Genomic DNA, 14,999 nt, shown 5'->3' with positions numbered 1-14,999 from the left:
CATTTCTTGACACAAACCGGTGCGCCTGGCACCTACTACCATACCCCGTTCAAAGGCACTTCAATATTTTCAATTGTCTTAGGTTAAAGAAGGATTTTTAAGCCTTGTCTCCTTCCCTTCATCTACAAGTGTAGATGATAATTTCTAGTTTTTTCTCTATGCAGCCGAAAGGGAGCACGGTTAATTTATAACATACAGTAGAATTTAAAAACATGTGGCCAGCTGATCTTTTGCACTGAAGTGTGTAGGCAACCACGAAGTAGGCCTACTGTAGTTTTTAAAAAATCTGAGGAGACAGTTTCAGAAATCACAGGCAGTGCAGCATATTTAGGTTGGGGAAAAGTAAATGCAAAACATGAATTTAAACTGTTAGAGGTCCACAACAATTTGCAATTGTTTTTGTCTTTCAGAAACAGTCAGTGACATTTGCTGTAGCCTGCAAAATAAAATATTCTGTATGCATCCCCAAAAAACATTTGATGTTCCCCATTGATATTTCCTTTAGATACTATCCGGTCTTGGCCTACTTCCAAAGTATACAGAAAATAAAGGGTGTTATTGTCACCATAAAAGGTGAATGATGAGCTATTATCAGGCGGCGTTACAATGCTTGTTCACAAGCAATTTTACGACAGGTCTGATTTATAACCGGAACAATGTGGCGTGCGCCAAGTTTATAAATCAATATGTTTGTGCTTGCTAAGTCTTTTCAGAAATGGTGCAAGTAGATTGTGTAAATTTTACACAACAGTTATAAAAGGAGGCCCCAGATGTTTCACAGGATGTATAAATCTGAAGCATCCGTTTGACATTACCACTCACCACCAAATATGGTGATGAGAGGAAGCCCAGTGGCCGGCAGTGGGAGAAGATAGATTTTGGCCGACATTATGCAAATTTTCCTATTGATGAAACACTTGATTTCAATACAGCTTTCAGTCTACAAAACTTGAATCTGTTACGAACAGAGTGGGCCAATTTTTTTGACTTTACCCTATGCCAAAGTTTCTAAAGAATTGCATTGTTGAGAAACAGTGCTAGCGCAAATCGAGTTCTTGTGCATGCACATTTCAGAGTAGGCGTTCCCAAATGGAGATATGCTAATTTATGCTGCAGTAGTTTGTGTGTCGGGGGGGCTGGGGTTAGTCTGTTATATCTGGAGTATTTCTCCTGTCTTATCCGGTGCCCTGTGTGAATTTAAGTATGCTCTCTCTTTCTCGAAGGACCTGAGCCCTAGGACGATGCCTCAGGACTACCTGGCCTGATGACTCCATGCTGTCCCCAGTCCACCTTGTCGTGCTGCTGCTCCAGTTTCAACTGTTCTGCCTGCGGCTATGGAACCCTGACCTGTTCACCGGACGTGCTACCTGTCCCAGACCTGCTGTTTTCAACTCTCTAGAGACATACTCTGAATGATCTGCTATGAAAAGCCATCTGACATGTACTCCTGAGGTACTGACCTGTTGCACCCTCGACAACCACTGTGATTATTATTATTTGACCCTTCTGGTCATCTATGAACATCTTGGCCATGTTCTGTTATAATCTCCACCCGGCACAGCCAGAAGAGGACTGGCCACCCCTCATAGCCTGGTTCCTCTCCAGGTTTCTTCCTAAGTTCTGGCCTTTCTAGGGAGTTTTTCCTAGCCACTGTGCTTCTACACCTGCATTGCTTGCTGTTTGGGGTTTTAGGCTGGGTTTCTACACAGCACTTTGTGACATCAGCTGATGTAAGAAGGGCTTTATAAATACATTTGATTGAAATACATGCTAGAACGCGCAAATAGGGTCTCGCAAACTCGTTCTTGGCTCTGTCCACCTCTCTGCTTGTTCTGTCACTATGATTAATTTGCTCCCATTGGAAATGACATTTTGTGGTCTATATTGGCTTAGTTATAAAAAAATAAAAATAAATTTTTTTTTTGTATTAACATGGGCAGCGCCATTGTGGGCTTCCACCATTTTAATTTAGTGAACTGGGTGGGACTTCCAACTTCATTGGCTGATCACTCCTGGTGACCCTGTTGGAGTCATGTCCAACTGGTTCTTCAGGAGAGATCAGCCAATCGTAAGGAAGAAAATGTACTACTTCCAAATGGAGATTGCCATTATAGCATCTGTGATTGAGCCTCAGATACAAAGACGAGTCCTCGATCTTTCTCTATGACCTAATGCTGGTAACCATGTATGCCTATGCTGATTGATAGAATCAGGTGTGGATATTTGCTCCTTAACTTCTTTGGGATAAGGGGCTGTATTTTGACGTCCGGATGAAAAGCGTGCCCAAAGTAAACTGCCTGCTACTCAGGCCCAGAAGCTAGGATATGCATATAATTGATAGATTTGGATAGAAAACTCTAAAGTTTCTAAAACTGTTAAAATAATGTCTGAGTATAACAGAACTGAAATGACAGGCGAAACCCCGAGTACAATCCCCCCCCCACCCCCAAAGAAATGTCATCCTACCACTGATTTCAATGGCTGGCACTTTTAAAATAGGGCGAAATCATGCACGATTGCAGTTCCTAGGGCTTCCACTAGATGTCAACAGTCTATAGAAAGAGTTTCAGGCTGGTTTTTAGAAAAATGAGCCAGATATTGTAGTTTTTCTAGATGGCTCCCATTTTGGCTGTAGTTTTTCCAAGCGCGTGAATGAGAGCGCGTTCTTTTGTATTTTTCTCCGGTAAAGACAATAGTTTATTTGCGTATTAGGGTACCTAAAGTTTGATTATAAATGTTAATTGACTTTTTATTGGTAACGTTTGGGATTCATTTTGTATGCATTTTGAAGGAAGGAAACCGAGTGGATTATTGACTGAAGCGCGCCAGCTAAACTGAGTTTTTATGGATATAAAGGAGTTTATCGAACAAAAGGACCATTTGTAATGTAACTGGGACCTTTTGGAGTGCCAACATAATTAGATCTTCAAAGGTAAGGCATATATTATATCTCTATTTCTGACTTTCGTGTCGCAACTCCCTGGTTGAAAATGATTTGTTATGCATTTGTGTTCTGGGCGCTGTCCTCAGATAATCGCATGGTTTGCTTTCGCCGTAAAGCCTTTTTGAAATCTGACACGGCGGCTGGATTAACAACAAGTTAAGCTTTATTTTGATGTATTGCACTTGTGATTTCATGAAAGTTAAATATTTATAGTAATTTAATTTGAATTTGGCACTCTGCAATTTCACCGGATGTTGGCCAGGTGGGACGGTAGCGTCCCACTGTTCCGCATGAAGTTAAAAGGGATAATCTACCCCCAGAAATAAAAATCATGAAACGCTTGTCAATTTGGTGAACGCCTTAGTTCTATCAGTGGGTAAAATAATTCCCCCCATGATTTAACTTCTAAGTGGTCCATCTGTGAAATCGTGTAGGAATGTGTCATGGTTACATGGTTCTCATTACTGGAGATGGGGGATAACACACTATCACGTCATAACGCTTTTAAAACAATTACCTGCACTCCAGATCGCCAAATTAGACAATAGATGGTATGGGAATACTTGTCAAGAACACATTCATTAGTTTATATCGTCACGACAAAGTATATACAGTGCATTCGAAAAGTATTCAGACCCCTTGACTTTTTCCACATTTTGTTACAGCTTTATTCTAAATTGGATTCTTTTTTAAAAACATCTCAATCTACAAACAATATCCCATAATTACTAAGCAGAAACAGGGTAGTTTTTTTTGGCAAATGTATTAAGAATAAAAAACAGGTATCCCATTTACATAAGAAGTATTGAGACCCTTTAGTCAGTACTTTGTTGAAGAACCTTTGGCAGCAATTACAGCCTCGAGTCTTCTTGGGTATGACGCTACAAGCTTGGCACACCTTTATTTGGAGAGTTTGTCTCTGCAGATCCTCTCAAGCTCTGTCAGGTTGGATGGGGAGCGTCACTGCACAGCTATTTTCAGGTCTCTCCAGAGATGTTCGATCACGTTCAAGTCCAGGCTCTGGCTGGGCCAATAAAGGTCATTCAGACACTTGTCCCGAAGCCACTCCTGCGTTGTCTTCGCTATGTGGTTAGGGTCATTGTCCTGTTGGAAGATGAACCTTCAGCCCAGTCTGAGGACTTGAGCAGGTTTTCTTAAAGGATCTCTCTGTACTTTGCTCCATTCATCTTTGTCTCAATCCTGACTAGTCTCCCAGTCCCTGTCGCTGAAAAACATACTCACAGCATGATGCTGCCACCACCGTTCACCGTAGGGATGGTGCCAGGTTTCCTCCAGACGTGACGCTTGGCATTCAGGCCAAAGAGTTCAATCTTGGTTTCATCAGACCAGAGAATCTTGTTTCTCATGGTCTGAGTCTTTAGGGGCCTTTTGGCAAACTCCAAGCGGGCTGTCATATGCATTTTACTGAGGAGTGGCTTCCGTCTCACCACTCTACAATAAAGGCCTCATTGGTGGAGTGCTGCAGAGATGGTTGTCCTTCTGGAAGGTTCTCATCTCCACAGAGGAATTCTAGAGCTCTGTCAGAGTGACCATCGGGTTCTTGGTCACCTTCCTGACCAAGGCCCTTCTCCCCCGATTGCTCAGTTTGGCCAGGCGGCCAGCTCTAGAAAGAGTCTTGGTGGTTCCAAACTTCTTCCATTTAAGAATTATGGGGTCCACTGTGTTCTTGGGGATCTTCAATGCAGCAGAAATGTTTTGGTACCCTTCCCAAGATCTGTGCCTCTACGGACAATTCCTTCAACCTCATGGCTTAGTTTTTTCTCAGACATGCAGTCAACTGTGGGACCTTATATAGACAGATGTGTTTCTTTATAAATCATGTCCAATCCATTGAATTTACCACAGGTGGACTCCAATCAAGTTGTAGAAACATCAAGGATTATCAATGGAAACGAGATGAACCTGAGCTCAATTTTGAGTCTCATAGCAAAGGGTCTGAAAACTTACGTAAATACAGTATTTTTTTAAATGATAAATTAGCAAAAATTTCAAAACCTATTTTCACTCTGTCATTATGGGGTATTGTGTGTAGATTGATGAGGAAAATATGTAATTTAATCCATTTTAGAATAAGGCTGTAACTAGTGATGCACCGATATGACATTTTTGGCCGATAACGATATCCGATATTTTCCTTGCCAAAAACCCTGATACCGATATTTAAAATTTGAGCAGCCTTTTAAGCATTCTAGTACAGTTAAATAGTTAACACACACACACAAACACGCAGTGGTCTAAGGCACTGCATCTCAGTGCAAGAGACATAACAGTCCCTGGTTCGAATCCAGGCTGTATCACATCCGGCCGTGAACACAGCAAAACAATGTTTGATTAGCTACAGTTAGCTAGCTAACTATATAGCTAGGTGTCATCTAAAATAACTTTAATTTATAAGACAGTTCTTATTTGATTAATGGTGGTCGGACCCATCTATGTGAAGCTAGCCACAATAAGGATTAGCCACAATAGTGGACTTTGCGGTTAGCCTTCAAAATAAAAGTATGGCATAATTCTACTATTTGTATGACTGTCTTCAAAATAAAAGTGTCATTGACAAACTGCAAAATCCACTATTGTGGAAGAACTGGAAGGAAAGGCAGCCAAAGGAAGCTTTGGGGATCACCAGTGAAATATACCTGCTGGAGCGTGTGCTACGAGTGGGTGTTGTTATGGTGACCAGTGAGCTGAGATAAGGTGGGGCTTTACCTAGCAATGACTTATAGATGACCTGATGCCAGTGGGTCTGGCGACGCATATGAAGCGAAGGCCAGTCAACGAGAGCATACAGGTCGACAGTGGTAGGTAGTACATGGGGCTTTGGTGATGAAACGGATGGCACGGTGGTAGACTGCATTCAATTTGCTGAGTAGAGTGTTGGAGGCTATTTTGTAAATTACATCGCCGAAGTCAAGGATAGTCAGTTTTACGAGAGTATGTTTAGCAGCATGAGTGAAGGAGGCTTTGTTTTGCGAAATAGGAAGCCGATTCTAGATTTTGGATTGGAGATACTTTATGTGAGTCTGGAAGGAGAGTTTACAGTCTAGCCAGACACCTAGGTATTTGTAGTTGTCCACATATTCTAAGTCAGAACCGTTCAGAGTAGTGATGCTAGTCGGGCAGCAATCGGTTGAAGAGCATGCATTTAGTTTACCTAGCGTTTAAGAGCAGTTGGAGGCCACGGAAGGAGTGTTGTATGACATTGAAGCTGGTTTGGAGGTTTGTTAACACAGTGCCCAAAGAAGGGCCAGAAGTATACAGAATGGTATCATCTGCGTAGAGGTGGATCAGAGAATCACCAGCAGCAAATGACTGCAGTTTCTACTGGTCATTGTTTTCAGGCTGGTTGTATTGGTGCTAGCTATGTACCAAGCTAAAGCTATCTCCCCTAGAAGTTGCGGTCGACCAAATTATGTTTTATTACCAACGCGGTCTTGTTTACACATTGTTCGTGTCCGGGGTTTGCAGACTTTTTTTGTACAGCTTTGACAGTGCTACTGTATCTTTTGACACGCAAAGACCCAAACAGCGTTCCATAGTATGCATGTTGAGAAGCCAATAGCATTGACGTTATTACTGTGTAACTCCGGTAGGGCAACATCTGAAAAATAGCGCACTTGGTGTACCGGTGCTCGACCAGTCGGCGAAAGCCAACATCACCCACGTCAGAGCGGTTGATTGTCAAGGGCAATGAATTACATTATCTTGACGTTAATGGATTTCGCCTTTTGAGTTGTCTCGCTGAAATGTTCTTACTCTTTCAAATGACTGCTTGACTTGTTGACTGCTCGATCCACACAGCAGACATTGTGTGGGCTAGGTTAGGAATGCTGTGTTGCACGTGTCGCGCGAAATTTTTACGTGGCGTCATTACATCATGTACCTACGTTATATAGGTATGCACGGTAGCTTTGACATTGGTTTTTAACATCGGCGTTAAACTAAATTCCGATATATCGTACATCCCCAGCTGTAACATAACAAAATGTGGGAAAAGGGAAGGGGTTTGAATACTTTCCGAAGGCACTGTATGAATGCATATAGCTAAATCTCACCTGTACTGATGGGAGGGTGTGGTCTCCTGCCTGTAGAGTGGGGGTGTGTAGTCCACACGCTAAGAACGTACTCCATGCTTATCATCCATTTGGGAATGGGATAGTGGCCTGGAAAGCAGAGACCGAAAAGAAACTGATGTCATTGTGTACATGTTGTCCAAAGGACGTCAAACCTATACCCTCAAATTCAAAATCTGGATCTTAAAGCAAGTTCCACTGCTTCTCCCCCCCATTATTCCCCTCTAAAAATCAGGGACTGGTTTGGATCTGGGACACCAGGTTGGTGCAATTAATTACGTAGAACAGAAAACCAGCAGTTTTCCGACCTCGTAGGGTAAGAGTTGTCCCAGGGATATACCCATGTTTGGAGTAGTACTGTAGATGATGTATTGTTACTAGCTAGATTAAATATGTGTATGTGACCAATAACATTTGATTTAATGTAGCCAGCAAGAGCATCAGCACGTGTGGCTACTAGCCAGTCAACCATTACCATTTCACTTAGCAGTATATTATGCTGGGAGCACGATAACAGATTTAAGAGTCCCCCTGCAAAGGCATGATAAACGTTGGGAATATCAAAACAAATTGTTTTCCACAGTATTGCAACCACCTTCGAAAAAAATCTATTGATAAATTAAATTAGTCAAATTATACTAGCATTTTAGAAAGTTTACACAGATTGTGTGGCTGTATTTGAAGAAATACACTTAATAAAATATAGGTTACTGGAATTACTCAATAGTCTTGAGAACTTAAAATTTTTCTCGTGCTGGGCAACGGGTTTAATACAGAGTACTGGTGACTCCTTATTCCACCCACTGCAATGTAGGGCTGGGCAATTATTCAAATTAATTCAAATTAATTTGAATTTGTGTGTGATATTTCAAAAGCCTGTATCACAAGAATCAAGGTTGTGTTATTTTCCATTTTTAATGGGAGTTTGTGTCTGCTTGTTCTCATGTTGTATTTTTGGTCTCGTCTCTCATTCACTCCTCCGTGCTGTGTGTACCGTCCCCATTCACACCAGAGATGTTTATATAATGACAAGATTATTATTTTTAAAATGTAACCTTTATTTAGTCAGTTAAGAACAAAATCTTATTTACAATGACAGCCTACCCCGGCCAAACCCTAACAACGCAAGGCTAATTGTGCGCCACCCAATCACGGCCGGTTGTGATACAGCCTGGAATCGAACCAGGGTCTGTAGTGCATCTGTTATAGCTTTTTTGGTGACAAGCCAAATTTCTTTAGCCTCCTGAAGTTGAGGCGCTGTTGCGCCTTCACCACGCTGTCTGTGTGGGTGGACCATTTCAGTTTGTCCACGATGTGTACGCCGAGTAACTTAAAACTTTCCACCTTCTCCACTACTGTCCTGTCGATGTGGATAGGGGGGTGCTCCCTCTGCTGTTTCCTGAAGTCCACGATCATCTCCTTTGTTTTGTTGACGTTGAGTGTGAGGTTATTTTCCTGACACCACACTCCGAGGGCCCTCACCTCCTCCCTGAAGGCCATCTCGTCGTTGTTGGTAATCAAGCCTACCACTGTAGTGTCGTCTGCAAACTTGATGATTGAGTTGGAGGCGTGCATGGCCACGCAGTCATGGGTGAAGAGGGAGTACAGGAGAGGGCTAAGAACGCACACTTGTGGGGCCCCAGTGTTGAGGATCAGCGGGGTGGAGATGTTGTTTCCTACCCTCACCACCTGGGGGCGGCCCGTCAGAAAGTTCAGGACCCAGTTGCACAGGGCGAGGTCGAGACCCAGGGTCTCGAACTTAATGACGAGTTTGGAGGGTACTATGGTGTTAAATGCTGAGCTGTAGTCGATGAACAGCATTCTTACATAGTTAATCCTCTTGTCCAGATGGGTTAGGGCAGTGTGCAGTGTGATTGCGTCGTCTGTGGACCTATTGGGGCGGTAAGCAAATTGGAGTGGGTCTAGGGTGGAGGTGATGTGATCCTTGACTAGTCTCTCAAGGCACTTCATGATGACGGAAGTGAGTGCTACGGGGCGATAGTCATTTAGCTCAGTTACCTTAGCTTTATTGGGAACAGGAACAATGGTGGCCCTCTTGAAGCATGTGGGAACAGCAGACTGGGATAGGGATTGATTGAATATGTCCGTAAACACACCAGCCAGCTGGTCTGTGCATGCTCTGAGGATGCGGCTGGGGATGCCATCTGGGCCGGCAGCCTTGCGAGGGTTAACACGTTTAAATGTTTTACTCACGTTGGCTGCGGTGAAGGAGAGTCCGCAGGTTTTGGTAGTGGGCCGTGTTGGTGGCCCGCTTCTTTTTGTAGTCTGTGATTGACTGTAGACCCTGCCACATACCTCTCGTGTCTGAGCCGTTGAATTGCGACTCTACTTTGTCTCTATACTGACGCTTAGCTTGTTTGATTGCCTTGCGGAGGGAATTGCTACACTGTTTGTATTCGGCCATGTTTCCAGCCGCCTTGCCCTGATTAAAAGCAGTGGTTTGCGCGAATGCTGCCATCAATCCACGGTTTCTGGTTGGGGAAGGTTTTAATTGTCGCCGTGGGTACATCACCGATGCACTTGCTAATAAACTCGCTCACCGAATCAGCTTATACATCAATGTTGTTGTTCGACGCTATCCGGAAAATATCCCAGTCCACGTGATCGAAGCAATCTTGAAGCGTGCAATCAGATTGGTCGGACCAGCGTTGAACAGACCTGAGCATGGAGCAACAAAATGGAGTCGTGGTCAGATTTGCTGAAAGAAGGGAGAGGGAGGGCTTTGCATGCGTCGCGGAAGTAAAAATTATCCAGAATTTTTCCAGCCTGCATTCGATATGCTGATACATTTTAGGGAGCCTTGTTTTCAGATTAGCCTTGTTAAAATCCCCATCCTCAGGATGTGGTTTCCAGTTTACATAGAGTCCAATGAAGTTCTTTCAGGGCCGTCGAGGTGTCTGCTTGGGGGGGTGTACACGACTGATTATAATCGAAGAGAATTCTCTTGGTAGATAATGCGGTCGGCATTTGATTGTAAGAAATTTTAGGTCAAGTGACAAAAAGGACCTGATTTCCTGTATGTTGTTATGACCACACCACGACTCGTTTATAAGGCATACACCCCCGCCCTTCTTCTTACCAGAGAGATGTTTGTTTCTGTCGGTGCGGTGCGTGAAGAAACCAGGTGGCTGTACCGACTCTGATAACGTATCCCGAGTGAGCCATGTTTTCGTGAAACAGAGAACGTTACAATCTCTGTCTCTCTGGAAGGCAACCGTTGCTTGGATTTCGTCTACCTTGTCAAGAGACTGGACATTGGCTAGTAGTATACTCGGGAGCGGTGGGCGATGTTCCGTCTGACCCTTCTGCGGTGCCGTTGTTTTGGGTCGCCTGCTGGGATCCGATCCATTGTCCTGGGTGGTGGACCAAACAGAGGATCCGCTTCGGGAAAGTCGTAATGTTGGTAAATTGACGTTGCTCTTATATCCAAAAGTTCCTCCCGGCTGTATGTAATAAGACTTAAGATTTCCTGGGGTAACAGTGTAAGAAATAATACATAAAACTTTTAAAAATTCTGCATAGTTTCCTAAGAGCACGAAGCGAGGCGGCCATCTCTGTCGGCGTCGGATCTTGGCATGTGTGTGTGTGTGTTTGAAAGAAAAAGAGACAGTGTGTGATTTAGGGAGTGTGTGTTAACTTTAGAGTAAGTTTCATGCAGTGTTTTCCCCTTACTGCCACAGTGACATGCAGATCATATATATTCCTTCCTCCAACCAAATCACAGGTAGGCCTCAGCCAATATTAGCAAAGTAGCCATTCTATGCAGTATTCCATACTGAACAAAAATAAACGCAACAATTTCAGTTCACATAAGGAAATCAGTCAATTGAAATAAATGAATTAGGCACTAACCTATGGATTTCACATAACTGGGCAGGGATGCACTCACTGGGGAGACAGGCCCAGCCATTCAGACTGAGTTTCCCCCCACAAAAAGGCTTTATTGCAGACAGAAATACTCCTCAGTTCCATCAGCTGTCCAGATGACTGGTCTCAGACGATCCCGCAGGTGAAGAAGCCGGATGTGGAGGTCCTGAGCACGTGGTCTGCAGATGTGAGGCCGGTTGAACATACTGCCAAATTCTCTCAAATGACGTTGGAGGCGGCTTATGGTAGAGAAATTAACATTAAATTCCCTGGCAACAGCTCTGGTGGACATGCCTGCAGTCAGCATGTCAATTGCACACTCCCTCAAAACATCTGTGGCATTGTGTTGTGACAAAACTGCACATTTTAGAGTGGCCTTGTATTGTCCCCAACACAGGGTGCACCTGTGTAATGATCATGCTGTTTAATCAGCGTATTTATATGCAACACCTTTCAGGTGGATGGATTATCTTGGCAAAGGAGAAATGCTCACTAACAGGGATATAAACTAATTTCTGTACAAAATTTGAGATAAATAAGCTTTTTGTGCATATGGAACATTTATGGGATCTTTTATTTCCGTTCATAAAACATGGGACTAACACTTTACATGTTGTGTTTATATTTTTGTTCAGTATATTACACAGTTAACAGTATGAAGTGAATGTGTTGTATTGAGTAGAAGTATGAATATCAGTGCCAGATGTGTAGGATGCGAGGCCACTGAATTTCCCCCCGTGGTATCGCGATACTTTGCCTGGTATCGTAAGTAAAATGTTGGTATCGTGACAACACTAGTCTCTACTCAACAAATATTGTAGCTGCTGACTATTCACTCCACCCCCATAGCCCCCAATGGATTACACTATAATAGACTGTACATGGAATACATATTGGCTTGTAGCTAAAATTGGGTGGGAAATACTCAGTGGGGTCTCTACCAACCAAATATGTGTAGTTTGAAGGGGACTGTGTCATACATATCCCTATCTCCAACCCCTCCATAGCCCCCAATGCAAAACATTGTAATAGACTTATACATATTGGCATGTAGAGAGAACTTTTCTACCCATCTCAGCTAAAGTGGGGAGGGAAATAATCAGTCCCCCTGAAAAACGAACCATATTCATGGTTATTTTTACTCGTTATTCACTGTCACTTAAAACATTTGTTATTTTTAACTTTTTTTTGTCATTTAGAAGATGCGCTTATCCAGAGCGACTTACAGTAGTGAGTGTATACATTTCTGCATTGTACAACTCTGCATTGTTGGAAAAGGACCCGTAAGTAAGCATTTCACTGTTAGTCTACACCTGTTGTCTACAAAGTATAATCTTTTATTGATAGATAAGTGGAATCAAAAGTATTAAACTTTTCAGCTAGTAGCTAGCTAGTTCTTTTTGATTTAACCATTATTTTATCAGGGAGTCATACTGATACCAAGGTCTCTTACATATGGGCCCTGAATTACATAAATTACAAAAGATACACACAAAATATAAAATGCATGCAGAAAGAAAAACACTGTCATAAAAAACAAACACATTCATCAGTAATGAGGTCCTCTATTAGCTTTCTGAATTGCCCTTAAGGTACTAAGACATCAAATGTAAGAACATTTAAGATTGTTTTCTTGGACCTTAGTTGTGGAACAAAAAGCTGATTTACTTAACTCAGTAGAGACAAATGGAATTTCAAGATTTAGAAAGTGTGTTAACTCGTATGTCCAAAAGTTTAGTAAAGATGTTAGGTACAGTGGGACTTTATGTAAAAGGGGTTAATAAATGAAAACATACACTAAATGACTAAAAGTATGTGGAAACATGCTTGTCAAAACTCTCATTCAAGAATCATGGGCCTTAATATAGAGTGGGTCCCCCTTTGCTGCTATATAACACCCCCCCCCCCCCCCCCTTTCCACTAGATGTTGGAACATTGCTGCGGGAACTTGCTTCCATTCAGCCACAAGAGCATTAGTGAAGTCGGACACGGGTGTCGGCGATTAGGCCTGACTCAAAGAAGGCATTCCAATCCATCCCAAAGGTGTTCGATGGGGTTGAGGATCTGTGCAGGCCAGTCAAGTTCTTCCACACCGATCTCGACAAACCATTTCTGTACGGACCACACTTTGTGCACGGGGGCATTGTCATGCTAAAACAGAAAAGGGACTTCCCCAAACGGTTGCCACAAAGTTGGAAGCACAGAATCATCTAGAAAGTCATTGTACACTGTAAAGTTAAGATTTCCCTTCACTGGAACTAAGGGGTTAAGCCGGAACCATGAAAAACAGCTCCAGAAAAAAAGTATCCACCAAACTTTACAGTTGGTACTATGCATACATTGGGGAATGTAGTGTTCTCCTGGCATCCGCCAAACCCAGATTCGTCCGTTGGACTGCCAGATGGTGAAGTGTGATTCATCACTCCAGAGAACGCGTTTATTTCCACTGCTCCAGAGTCCAATGGCAGCGAGCTTTACACAACTCCAGCCGCCGCTTGGCATTGCGCATGGTGATCTTAGGCTTGTGTGCTGCTGCTCGGATACGGAAACCAATTTCATGATGCTCCCAACGAAGTTATTGTGCTGACGTTGCTTCCAGAGACAGCTTGGAACTCGGAAGCGAGTGTTGCAACCGAGGACAGACTACTTTTTCGCGCTACAGCACTCGGTGGTCCCGTTCTGTGAGCTTGTGTGGCCTACCACTTTGTGGCTGAGCCGTTGTTGCTCCTAGACGTTTCTACTTCACAATAACAGCACTTACAGTCTACAGAGGCAGCTCTAGCAGGGCAGAGCTATGACGGTGCCACGTTGGAAGTCACTGAGCTCTTCAGTAAGGCCATTCTACTGCCAATGATTGTCTATGGAGATTGCATGGCGGTGTGCACAATTTTATACACCTGTCAGCAATCGGTGAGGCTGAAATATCCGTATCAGTGTTTAGAGACACACAAAATAATACAACAATATCGTACGTTAGCGAGATTTGCTTTGTGGTCACTTGACTTGGTAACGAATGTCGAATAATTTGGCTAATTTGCAGTTATAAAAAAAGTAGGTAACTAGCGCCGTTAGCTAGGTAAGTTAGCTAGCCAACTTGTTAAGTTAACGTTACGCCCACGATAAAAAATAACGTCTACATTTAATAACAGCTTTTCAATCCTTGACCTTAGCGAATGTTTGGTCACACAGTCCAGGCAGATGTTACGGTAGCTAACTTAGTTAGCTAACGTTCGTTTTTTTCAAGAACGAGAACAGTTAATGTTAGCAGCTAAGTTAAATAACTTTACAAAATGATAGATATAAATAAGAAATGTGCGTATCTAGCAGGCTAGATTGTGGGGGAGGGCATTTGATTTCCAAGTTACTTTTACACCAGCGTTTTTAAAAACGAGAGTTGTGAATTAAGACATGGGCGTCGATAGCCAACGTCGTTAGCTTGCTAACATTAGCCAATGTCTATTCCCTTTCTTTGGCTAGCTACAATCAAAAACTTGTCAAATGTACATTACAATATTTATTACAGCATAGATAGTCTAAGAGAGACAAACCCCACACTAGAAAATTAACTTACCAGAGAAACCACCAGGGAGGACGATGACAACTCTGGTCGACATGAGTCGAATATCCCAGTTAGCCATAGGAAACCGTCCGCATTATTAGCTGCTAGCTTTAGCTCAGCAATCCACAAACACTATAAAGTATTTAGAACATGGCTACACATTTCTCGGTTTTCATTGTAAATTGTGTGTTGGATCAATATTTTGCTGTCCAACATAAGAACTTGAAGGGATATCATAGCTGTTGCGAAAAATATGTTCGTCCAAAAAGATTACAGCTCAGCTGACCAAGCCAAAATTTGCATTGTCAAACAGACGGTTTGTGATTGGACAGTTTGAGTGGCACCAATCACCTGTGGAGACGATGAGCTCACTGTTAGTTTACTTCAGTGGACCTCGTAAAAACATTACTGAACGGACCGAACAGATGAATTTTATATTCTACTTCTACTCCATTAATTATTGATGAAAGCCAATAGTAAGACTGTGAAATGTGTGAATGTATTGTACTAAAATTGA

General features: G+C 42.7%; 1 protein-coding gene across 2 annotated transcripts in view; it reads right to left on the bottom strand.

Moving 5' to 3' along the window:
- The window catches only part of LOC120051191 (enhancer of polycomb homolog 1-like), an 86,316-nt gene extending 71,524 nt beyond the window's left edge, over positions 1–14,792 (bottom strand). Inside the window, exons 1-2 of one of the 2 annotated variants that reach the window (XM_038997919.1) lie at positions 14,495–14,792; positions 7,018–7,125 (exon numbers count right to left, since the gene is read on the bottom strand). The gene's annotated coding sequence lies outside the window, so the exon portion shown is untranslated. Of the gene's footprint in view, positions 1–7,017; positions 7,126–10,908; positions 10,928–14,494 lie in introns of those variants that run through there. The other variant, XM_038997920.1, reaches the window with a different exon arrangement.
- Positions 14,793–14,999: the final 207 nt, after the last annotated feature.

Source organism: Salvelinus namaycush, chromosome 7, assembly GCF_016432855.1.
Source record: "Salvelinus namaycush isolate Seneca chromosome 7, SaNama_1.0, whole genome shotgun sequence".
Classification (NCBI taxonomy): Eukaryota; Metazoa; Chordata; class Actinopteri; order Salmoniformes; family Salmonidae; genus Salvelinus; species Salvelinus namaycush.
Note: the sequence above shows the minus strand (reverse complement) of the source record. Positions and strands in the feature narration are given on the sequence as shown.